This window comes from Carcharodon carcharias, chromosome 6, assembly GCF_017639515.1.
Source record: "Carcharodon carcharias isolate sCarCar2 chromosome 6, sCarCar2.pri, whole genome shotgun sequence".
NCBI classification, from domain to species: domain Eukaryota; kingdom Metazoa; phylum Chordata; class Chondrichthyes; order Lamniformes; family Lamnidae; genus Carcharodon; species Carcharodon carcharias.
Genome location: NC_054472.1, coordinates 14,737,993 through 14,749,891, shown reverse-complemented (window position 1 = coordinate 14,749,891; position 11,899 = coordinate 14,737,993). Strand labels below are relative to the sequence as shown.

The window sequence follows — 11,899 nt, the reverse complement described above, 5'->3', positions numbered from 1 at the left end:
AGAGGTGAAATATAGGCTGGTTTAAGGGGGGAGGGGGTGGGACAAGTAGAGCTGGATAGAGGTGGAGATAGCCAAAAGATGTCACAGACAAAAGGACAAAGAGGTGTTGAAGGTGGTGATATTATCTAAGGAATGTGCTAATTAAGGGTAGAAAGCAGGACACGCAAGGTACAGATAGCCCTAGTGGGGTGGGGTGGGGTGGGGTGAAGGAATCTAAAAAGGCTAAAAGGTAGAGATAAAACAATGGATGGAAATACATTTAAAAATAATGGAAATAGGTGGGAAAAGAAAAATCTATACAAATTATTGGAAAAAAAAACGGGGGGATTGGAAAGGGGTTAGGGATGGAGGAGAGAATTCATGATCTAAAGTTGTTGAACTCAATATTCAGTCCGGAAGGCTGTAAAGTGCCTAATCGGAAGATGAGGTGCTGTTCCTCCAGTTTGCGTTGAGCTCTCTCCTCCATCCCCACCCTCTTTCCAATCCCCCTGTTTTTTTTTTCCAATAATTTATATAGATTTTTCTTTTCCCACCTATTTCCATTATTTTTATATGTTTTCCCATCCATTGTTTTATCTCTACCTTTTAGCCTTTTTCGATTCCTTCACCCCACCCGACCCCCACTAGGGCTATCTGTACCTTGCGTGTCCTGCTTTCTACCCTTAATTAGCACATTCCTTAGATAATATCACCACCTTCAACACCTCTTTGTCCTTTTGTCTGTGACATCTTTTGGTTATCTCCACCTATCACTGGCTCTCTATCCAGCTCTACTTGTCTCTCCCCACCCCCCCCACCTTAAACCAGCTTATATTTCACCTCTCTTCTCCTTTTACTTAGTTCTGTTGGAGGGTCATTTGGACTCAAAATGTTAACTATGTTCCTCTCCACAGATGCTGCCAGACCTGCTGAGTTTTTCCAGGTATTTTTGTTTTGGATTTCCAGCATCCGCAGTTTTTTGCTTTTACCTTAGCATATAAAAGCCGAGTGGCTGGCAGACAAAAGAGCTACCACTGTGAAGAGAAAAGGAGACCTGCAGCAAACAGGGAAGGCACATTTACAAGGAGTTGTCTACGTGTAGTAGAGTTAAAAGGGGCAGAAAACTAAAGACGGGGTTAGAGGAGAGTCTATGAACTGGACAATTCTACAGCTACGCTTCTATTTTGCCACACCATTCGACAAGACCATTTAATGAGGTTTTTTTTAAAGAAGTCAGAATCTGGGGAATCTGTGCCATCAAGACTGTCATGAACCTAGCTAAGGAGGTTCTGCAGGAATCTGTCATTTGGTGACAAATGTCTCCAGGGAACTCAGATGGAGTGGGGATTACCATTGCAGGTGACCCGAGGACCAAACCTAAATTGAGTGAGAGAAGTGAGAGATCCTACATTCCAGAGGCCAAGTTGGAAAGACTGAGAGATTGCATGTGGAGCTGTATTTAAGCAGCAAGTGATATGAATGCCTGTAATCTCGTGATTTGTCAGTAATCCCGCCTTTGTTAATCTGCTACCCCATGTGTAATTTATAGTTCATACCTACCATATTTTCCCTGTTAATTCATGTTTGATTTATGTGGAGCCTGACTGTGTTAAAATAAAAGCCACAAAAAGGGGAATCTTGTTGGTAATTTCTTCATCTGGGGGTCATTCCTCCAGAGTCATAAATTGCAAAATTTCCTTCCTGTCTCTGCAGATGAGCAGTGTTCTTCATGCTCCATTGTATTTACTCATGAGGCCATAGCTATTTGAAAGGATAGCAAGAAGGCATAAAATCTTTCATCAAGTTTGAATCCTGGTCAACCGCTGAACATTTGCCGCAAAAGGCAGATTTAGAAGGAACAAAGCGTCAACCTTATTATTCTTAAACCTGCTTGTTTTCTCATCTAAGCTCCCGAAGTATCAGATGAGAAGAAAGATGTTCTTTAACACAGCTAATGGATTGAGCAAGTACCTCAGGAACATCTTCATTAACAGTGACCAAAGTGCGAGGTTACGAACATAGGAAACAGGAGCAAGAGTAGGCAATATGGCCACTCAACCCTTCTCTGCCGTTCAGTTAGCTCACAATTGATTCTCTACCTCAACTCCACTTTCCTGCTCTTTTCCTGTATCCCATAATTGCTTTGCATCCAATAAAAAGTGTTTCACACTTGAGGGCCAGGCATCCCTCTCAATCTTCTGGGACAATCGAATGGCTCAACAATATGACAGCATTCAGGACTTCATCCTGACAGGAAAAGGAGATTTGAAGCACTGAGTGAAACAGAAAGACGGAGATAAATGCTTGAGGTGAAATGGAAGGTAAGAGAAGCAACCTTAAACCAAACTGTTTATACAAATTACACAAAACACATCCAAACACTAATACAAAAGTAAAATACTGTGGATTCTGGGGGTGGGGTTTTCTGGCACCATCAATAGCGGGCATCGTCATGGGCAGCTATGGAAAAACGGCTCTCCACAGTTTCCTATCCCGCCCACAACTGGAAAATTCTGGCCTGGAAATCTGAAGTAAAAGCGGAAACTGCTAGAAACGCTCAGCAGGCTGGGCAGTTATGCTCCCTAACCTACTGAGTATTTCTAGCATTGTTTCTTGCCCATTATCTTGACATGATATATTGCAGGCAAACCTCATCTTCAGGCCTGGAAGTAAGATTACGAGAAATAGGAGCAGGAGCAGACCTTTCGGCCCACCGAGCTTGCTTCACCCTTTGATAAGATCATGGCTGTGGCCTTAACTCTACTTTCCTGTCTGTTCCCCATAATCCTTAACTCTGTGGTAGATCAAAAATCTGTCTAACTCAGCCTTGAATTTATTCAATGACCCAGCCTCCACTGCTCACTGGGGAAGAGATTTCCAAACACAAACAACCCTCTGAGAGAAGAAATTCCTCCTCATATTGTTGTGTCCCCTAGTTTTAGATCCCCCCACAAAAGGAAGTATCCTCGCAGCATCTACCCTGTTGAACCCCCTTAGAACCATATATGTTTCAATAAGATCATCTCTCATTCTTCTAAACTCCAATTAGTACAGACCCAACCTGCTCAAACTTTCACCATAAGAAGTTGGATGAAGCACTTTTATTTTAACTTTGTTATTCTAAGTGGCCATTGAGTAAAAATATCTGTTAAAATTTTAAAGGGTATTCATTAATCAACATCCAAATGAAAATGTAATAGTGTTAAGTGATTACTGTTGAAACTCAGTCCTTCCCTCCAATATACTCTCTAAAAATCGCTAAACACATTAAAATTATTGTAGGATGACTATTCAATGTTTATTACCGATGTTGTGTTCTACATTTTTTATTGATTGAACAAACTCTGCCTTAATTATAATTTCATTGCACCTAATGTGCTAATGAGTGCCCCAGTGATCTAGATCCAGAGTTTTGTGAACAAGTTGTACAATACATACAATCAGACTCGTCAGCCTTAAAGGGACAGCCACATTTTGGCAGCACACATATTGGGCAGAATTTTTAGGTCAGCATGCAGAGACGCGCCAGACCCGATCGGATGCAAAATTGCACGAGATGGCATTGGGTAAGCGACCTGATGTCATCCCGCGTTCACACGATATTTCAGTCGGCGGCACCGTGCGGGTGTCGGAAGTGTGCCTGCTGAAAATTAAGAAGACAATTAAAGTTATTAAAGCTCCAATTGTACCCAGTTTTGTGGTCCATCCTATCTTATGGTTGGTGGATGGGCAAATCAGCCAGGCGGACTTTGAATTTTTGATGAAAACTCATCCAAGGGCAGGATGAGGTTTCCGTTATTAAATTTGAAAAAAAGTATGGGCAGAATTTTTATCATCTATATGTCCAGGTGACTGATTGTGATGTGTGGACATTTTTTTCTGGATTTTAAAATCTTTATTTAATTGTTTTGAAGTCTTCAGCTGTCTATCTTCAGGAAGCTTTTATTCAGCGCTCGCCTGCGCCCGCCCTTAGGTCAGTGCCCACCCTCCTCCCGGCAGCGCTGAGCATTTCAGTGCACGCTGCACACTGCTTGGCCGTTAATTGGCCAGCCAACGTGAAATTGCAGTCGGGGGCCGATCGCAGGCGGCGGTGGTCCCTTCCTCAGCTGCTCCCAAGCCCGCCGATCTTGCCTGCACGCCAACCTAAACATCCCGCCCATTATGTCGGCCTTGAAATTTTTCAGCACCTTTTAAAACATATAACTGCCGCAGGGACACGATTCTGCCTGTGTACTGCCAACTCCTAATACAATTTTTGCATCTGTTTATTTAGCCCAGCAGCATAAATCCTGCGTAAAATTTCAGTAAAACGTTGAGTGGAGGAAATCTTATTGTTGCAGGATTTAAGAGCTACCAGCAACTTAAAATGGACTGAACTCTTACCAAAATATTCCTGCCCTTTTTCCAAGACTACTTTCAGATGGGCCTGAGAACTTTTAAGACAGAGCACAGTATTCACGTGGCAAAGTAACCCCAGCCCATTCAGTGATGCGGGTAAGACCAAAACTAGTAAGAGCTCAAAACTTCTCAAATGTGGATTTGCAAGTGCTGGTGGAATAAGTAAGGAGGAGATGAGATAGGTTCTTGGGCTATCAGAGAAGGAAAATGGTGAAAGCAGCAGCTCCAACCATGTGGAACAAGTTGGCATTGGTGCAGACTGCTCTCTCTCTCTCTCACCACCAGGATAGCACGCCACTGCTGGAAGAAATTCAATGACCCTACGAGGACAGGCAAGGTAAGTGAACCTCTAACTTCGTCTTTTTACTTTGATGTTATGGGACTATCAGGCACTACAATCTATAGTGAGTGTACAACTCTCCCCTCAGCAGCCAATATTATGCAAGTGTGCTCCTTCTTCCATCAGCTGTCTGCTGGACCTGGGTGATCCTGCAGTTGCTCACCTTTACCTAATACGGTAGTGGGCAATATTTATCCTTCAACCAGGGTCTAAAAGGCAGGGTATCTGGTCTTTGACGCATTGTTGTTTATGGGAGCTTGCTGTGCACAAATTGACTTGCAGACATGACTAGTCTTCAAAAATGCTTCATTGGCTGCAAAGTGCTTTGGGACATCCTGAGGGTGTGACAGATGCTAAAGGAATGGAAGACTTTCACCCTTCCTTTCCAATCCTGCTACAAGTAAAACAGTACCAGTACAGACTGCCTTAAAGTGTCAAGCCACCAGTAGCAGGATCTTTGATATGAGGACGCTCACCCATTATGAAGAACAGGCAGTGCACCTGCTGGGGAGCTACTCGACCTTAGCTCTGTGATATGGCAAGGGCAAAGATTAGGTGAGTAGCTAAAAAGCAGTGCCAGAGATGTCCAGGGCTGCCCCCATCTCAACTCTTTCTGGGCACTGTAAACCAATTTGTAACTTATTTGCTCTAGTTCTGCAGATTACTCGCAGCCACAAGATGTGGCTGAGGGGTGGGGGTGGGGGTGGGTAGGAGGAGAAATGGCAGTCGGTGGCTAATGCTGAGGATGATGCTGATGTTGACAATGGCAGAGATGTTAAAGAATTTGACCGATCCACTCTTGGCCACTCCAGGATGATTTGATCTCCTGATATTTCACTGGCATTTTTTTTTTACCACTCATGAAGGGCTTTAACCCAGAGCAATCAAGGTTGGGGGTTGGGGCTGGTGGTGGGGGTTTGCAGGGGGTGTGGGGGGGGGGTGGTGGTGGGGGTGGTGAATGAGCAGCAGCTGACTCACAGAGTATTAGGGAACCAGAAGAGTAGAAGGAAAGTCAATCCTTCTCCAGCGAAGACTGTGTAGATGGATTCCCTTGAGTGAGGGGTCAACAGATTCAGAGCTTTACAACAACAACAACTTGCATTTATATGGCACCTTTAACGGAGAGCTTTACAGAAAGATCATCAACAAAATCTGACACTGAGCCAGATAAGGAGCTACTAGAGCAAAAGGCCAAAAGCTTGGTCAAAAAGGCAGATGTTAAGGACCAGCCTAAATGAGGAAAGAGCATTACTGAGGTGAAGAGGGTTAGGGAGGGAATTCCGACGTTCAGGTCCTAGACAGCATGGTTGCCAGTGGAGGAGCAATTAAAATTACAGATGTGCAAGAGGCCAGAATGGGAGGAACGCAGAAATCTCAGAGGGATGTAAGGCTGGAGGAGATTACAGAGATAGGGAAAGGGCAAGGCCATGAAGGGGTTTGAGAATACGAATGAGGATTTTAAAACTGAGGCATTGCTGGACCAGGTGCCATTACCGATCAGCAAGTAATGGTTGAAAGGAACTTGGTGTGAGTTAGGATATGGGCAGCAGAGACTTGGATGGGTATTGAATGAAAAGGAGGGTGTTCAAAGAACATTTTAACCAAAATATAGGCACGCAGATCCCTCTGCCATGATGTGCAGAAGATGATGTGGCCCGTGGTGGGGTCCACTGATCAGATGTGAGGCAACATCAGGAAAGCAAATTCCTCATTTCAGGCATCAATGGAGCATACGTGATGAGTCTTATTGCAGCTACCAATGCTCCCCATCCCCACAAAGAAATGACTCAGGATGGTCACTCACCTTCTCAGAATTACAGAGCGCAGCCTTGAGACCTTGGGGAATAGATGAACGAGCCCTGCACTCCATAACAACATAACAACATAAGATCAATGATCTGCCCTTCCACTGACTAGTAGCCATTCTAAAACTTGTATTAGTACGTGTGACTGGAGTGGGCCAACATGATGCAGCTGTCTCCCAGGTTTGATACCCAGTCTGCACTCAGTGAAGTCATCTCAACCCAGGTTGTGCCCTCGAACTGGGGAGAGGGGGAAAATCTGCTTAAGATTCCTGCTCCTGACTGCTGTCCAATGAACCTCCTGGGGAGAATTTTCGGCTTAGTGAGCGGGGTCGAGATCCGGTTGCCAAGGCGTAAAATGACACAGGGTGACGTCGGGCGTGCATCCTGACAGCACCACATAATTTAGATGTTCAATTCAGCGGGCATGCAGCCGATTTGGCAGCCGAACTGTCAAAGGCCTGTTAAGGCCATTAATTAACTAATTAAGGCTATTGAGAAATCTGCCCGTCCAACCCAAAGGTTGGCGGTGAGGGCTGGGGGGTTGTGGTGGGGGGGCAGGCGAAGAGCCCAGGCGGCCTTCACATTTTTCATGGAACCTCATCCACGGGCGGGATCAGGTTTCGTGAAGGGTTTATAAATTAAATAAATTTTTTCATTAAAGTTCATTGACATGTCCCAGCTCATGTGACACACTGTCACACGAGGGGACATGTCTTAAATCTTTTTATCTTTGTTAAAATTTTTAGAACTTAAAACCCCTGTGCCTCAGGGAGATTTCTGCACTCGACGGCACACTCCGACTCAGGGAACCCACCCTGCCCACACAGGGAGCGCACAGCGCTTCCGGGCGTGCGTCACACTAAGCCCGCCCACGTAAAATGGCAGCGCGGACCCGATCAAGGGTGCCAATTGGGTCGGCCCGCACCCGCCCCTGCACAACCCCTCCGACGGAGGGAAAATCCTCTCCCCTTTTTACAATGTCTAATTTTGTAATTAACCATGTTAATCTTATCGGTGATTATTTTCATAGTGAAGTAACCAGCTAGGTCTCACTAAGACGACAGATTGGATATGATTCTTGGCCTACATGATTCATCGCCTTTTAGGAGAGGAGGAACGAGGGAGGAATTTGATGGAAAACACATCTGTCTTAACTATTTAATGCATGAAACTAATAAAAGTATGGCAAAAACAGTTATTACATCGGATATATGGCACAGAAACAGATCATTTGGCCCTATCAGTCCATGCCAGTGTTTATGATCCACTTGAGCCTCCACCCATCCCTCCTCATTAACTCAGTCAGCCTAATCCCCCATTCCCCTCTCCATTTCCCAATCTCCTCATAAATGTGTCTGTACAATTTGTGTGAATATCCCCCGCCTTGTGACAGCGAGATCCACATTCTTACCACTCTTCTGATAAAGCAGTCTCTTTTGAGTTTCCTATTGGATTTCATGGTGACAATTTTATATTGCTGACCTCTAGATGTGCTGTGGCCTCACAGGTGGAAAAGCTCTCTCTGTGTCCACTCTATAGAACCCTTCATAACTTTATAGGTCCCCATTTAGGTCACCCTTCAGCCTTCTCTTTTCGGGAGAAAAGAGACCCAGCCTGTTCATCCTTTCCTGACAGGTATACTCCTGCTTTCCTGGTAACATTCTTCCAAATCATTTTTGCACCCTCTCTTGTGCCTCTATATTCTTTTTATAATATGGCAACTATTCACATATTGGTTATGAAAAAGCTTCTAGATGTATTACTGTCTTACCTACAGTCTATCTACCAGATGGTCACATTTGCATACCTCAAAGCAGCAAAAACACAAGTATTCTTTTATTATTAATGCTAATTTGAATTTATTGAGACAGTTTTTCACAGCAGTTTTCACTAAACTGAGTTTACAATGAGTGATTTGATGGAAAAAGACCTTTGTGTTCATATTACCTATTATGTAATACAAAGCTGCTGCAGTAAGCCTACAAATACCCTAAATAATTTATTACACAACTTGACAATATTTACAATATTCTCATGAATTATTCAGACAAATTACTTACAACATGTTGTGTGCCATGAAGACCCAAAGCAAAATGTAGCATTTTTAACAAGATAGCAACAAGGTTTTTTTGTATAAAGATTTACTAAAATGAAAAGTGTGGCCTGTTAAACTTAGATTAATTCCAGAGCTCTGCTGACAATGAAATATTATCTGTGCTTTTTTGTTTACAGTATCAAAACCCACATAGCAAACAGTTATCAAATGATGGGGTACTAAATAGAAAGGATGGGTTTCATAATTGGAATACTTATGAAGGTAAAATATTAGTGCATATATGTGTGTGTGTATGCGTGTGTGTAGAAGCTGTATCAATTACTTAAAGCTACAGTCTAAACATATTTAAAAGCTGAATTTTATGCTTTGCTTTCTAATGAAAGAGACATACGGTCAAAGCTTTTCATCTTGCACTCACCAGGACAGACGCATAAATGCCAAATTTCAAAGGGAACAACAATTTATACAGGATGGAAAGAAACTGCTGAGTATAAATGCTGTTCCTTTTGAGATTTGGTATTCTAGCATCTGTCCTGATGAGTACAAGATGAAAAGCTTTGACAGCACGTCTCTTTTTTCAGCAATACTCAAGGTCGGTACTGCTAAGCGACTATTTCGAGTGAAAACTGAATTTGAAAAGACTGATCTTGCTGATTTTCAGTGGATAATTTCAAAACATAACACAAACATTATTGACTGCAAATTGAAGGAAGAGAGTTACACATATAATAACTTTAGCATAGCAAAATGCCCAGTGGAACTTTACACCAAGGGGAGTAGTTGGGGGGGGGGTGGGTTAGTTGAGGTGAGGAGGAGAGGGGGGGGGAAAGGATAGAAGGGAAGGGGGGAGATGGAAGAGGAGGAGAGAAAAGGAAGGATAACTTTAAGAAAGATTTTAAAGATGAAGACAGAGAAGCAAAGTAGAAGACCAGAGTTGGAGTTATGACTGAAGAAGGTTGCTCAAGCTTGCTGGGAGTGATTATAAATTAGGATAAAGATTTTAAAAGTTTTACAAATGCTGAGAGAGATCCAGTGAAGATTGACAAAGCAGAGGAGGGATAGGGCAGCTGAACAAAATAACGTCACATACAATAAGGTGCTGGTATCATCCAGCACCCGTGCAGTGCCTCTTGCAGTATCCAGATTACCACTTATTTTGTAAGGAGGCAGAGAATGGGTCTATTAAAAGGTACAGTACTTGTTTTTAAAATAATCTTATCAGGGTTTTATAGTTAAGATTACTGTAGCTGCAATGCATACAGCATCACAGCACCTGAAGAAAGCTTAAACCTGTCAAACTGGCTAAAACACTCAGGTGACTGGCATACAATAACAATAGTTTGACCATGTTATGAATTAATTGAATGCATGTCCCAGTGTCTCTCAACCAATCCAAAAGCAGCTCCTCATCCTTCTGGAATCACTGTGCGATTTAATTTGCTCTGAAAGCACACTGGGTAATGTGTTTTTCTAAAAAAAAATCTCACGCGCTATTTGAACAAAATTGTTAACCCATTGATTTTCGATGAGTCAATAGCTGTGCTAAAACTAGTATTCAGTGAAATTTTGAGAAATGTGTTAATTAATGGACTGTTAAAGGAAGATAACCTCCTGTAAAATATCTACTCCATGAAACTGGCATCACAAAATCAGACAGGCCTTAATGTAAAATCTGTTCAGTCTTTAAATATTTACTAGCAGATGTCCTGTAGCATTGCTTACATTAATGGAGTGAAATACAATTTATAATGACAGCAGCATTTTAATATGTAACGCCATTGTATTAGCCTGCTGCTGAGGTGGACCTATGCTTAAGTTAGCCTGTCCCTTTAAGGCCAGCAAGTTGAATTTCAGTCAGTGAATATACTTTGCGTAGAAACATCATATGGGTTTGAGGTATAGGACAACCCATCGATTAATTGTTGCAGCATTTGGATCCACATGGGAAGTGATCTCTATGTATCTCAGGTTTTAGTAAAAGAAAAGGCTTGTAATTGTATAGCGCCTGTCATGACCAATGGGACACCTGAAAGGACAATTTTTTTTTTATTCTGTCACAGGGTGTGGACATCACCGGCAAAGGGAGCATTTGTTGCCCATCATGAATTTCACTTGAGCTGAACATTTCAGGGGACAGTCAATCACATTGCTGTAAGTCTGGAGTTAGGCCAGACTGGTTAAGGATGGGCAGATTTCTTTCCCTAAAGGGCTTTAGTGAAACCAGATCGCTTTCTACAAAACTCGATGATAGTTTCAGGGTCACCATCTCTGAGACTGGCTTTATATTCCAGGGCCAGATTTTTCACATCGGCGTGTGGGGCTCGGCACACCAGCATATAAAATGACACGCAGTGATGTCAAGTGTGCGTCCTGACACCACCGCGCATCATTTAGATCGTTCATTCGTCGGGCGCACATCGGAGACAGCCGCACGCCCGCCAAACCGTCAAAGGCCTGTTAAGGCCATTAGGGAAGTCATTTAGAAAATTAACAGCGCTGCCCGTCCATCCTTAAGGTGGCCTGGGCAGGCGAAGAGCCCAAGCGGCCTTCACATTTTTCAGAGAATCTCGTCCACGGGCGGGATGAGGTTTCCTAATAAAATCAGTAAATAAATTCTGATAAATTGAGAAACATGTCGCAGCTCGTGTGACACTGTCACATGAGGGGACGTGTGAATAATTTTTATCTTTCTTTATTAAAAAATTTCAGTATGAACTTCATCCCCCTTCATCCTCCGTGCCTCAGTGGTAATGTAGCTGCCCCTCCTGTGGCCAGAGTGGGGGTAGAGGACATCACAGCGGGGCCTCCACCGCATCCAAAAGGCACTCAAGGGCTGCAGTCTTCTTGCCTTACGGGGCCATGTCTTCTTTGCTGCAGCCCTGGGCTGGAAGCACTGAGCGTGGCTGTACTTTAAATGTGGTGGCCTGGGGTGATGAAGCAGCGAAGAGAGCAGGCCCCGACTCTCCCTCCTCCCCCCACCGCCCGCACCGCTAGTACTGAGAGTTACTGTCCGTGCGTCACACTGGGCGGGCCTTAATTGGCCCGCCCACGTAAAATGACGACACACAGCCGATCGCGGGCGGCGATCGTCTCCGCCCACATTTAAAGTACAGCCGCGCTCAGTGCTTCCAGCCCAGGGCTGCAGCAAAGAAGACATGGCCCCTAAAGGCAAGAAGACTACAGCTCTTGAGTGCCCTTTGGATGCTGTGGAGGCCCGCTGTGATGTCCTCTACCCCCACTCTGGCTACAGGAGGGGCAGCAACATTACCACTCGGTCTTCATGGACAATGGCAGTGGGAGTGATCAGTGCCAATGCTGCAC

The 11,899-nt window shown here is 43.9% G+C and overlaps 1 long non-coding RNA gene across 1 annotated transcript; it reads left to right on the top strand.

Annotated features, from left to right (window-relative positions):
• The first annotated feature begins 4,361 nt into the window (after positions 1-4,361).
• Positions 4,362-10,684, top strand: LOC121279343. The gene is made up of 3 exons (XR_005943367.1): positions 4,362-4,714; positions 8,755-8,839; positions 10,639-10,684. It is a non-coding gene; the product is annotated as an uncharacterized LOC121279343 (long non-coding RNA).
• Positions 10,685-11,899: the final 1,215 nt, after the last annotated feature.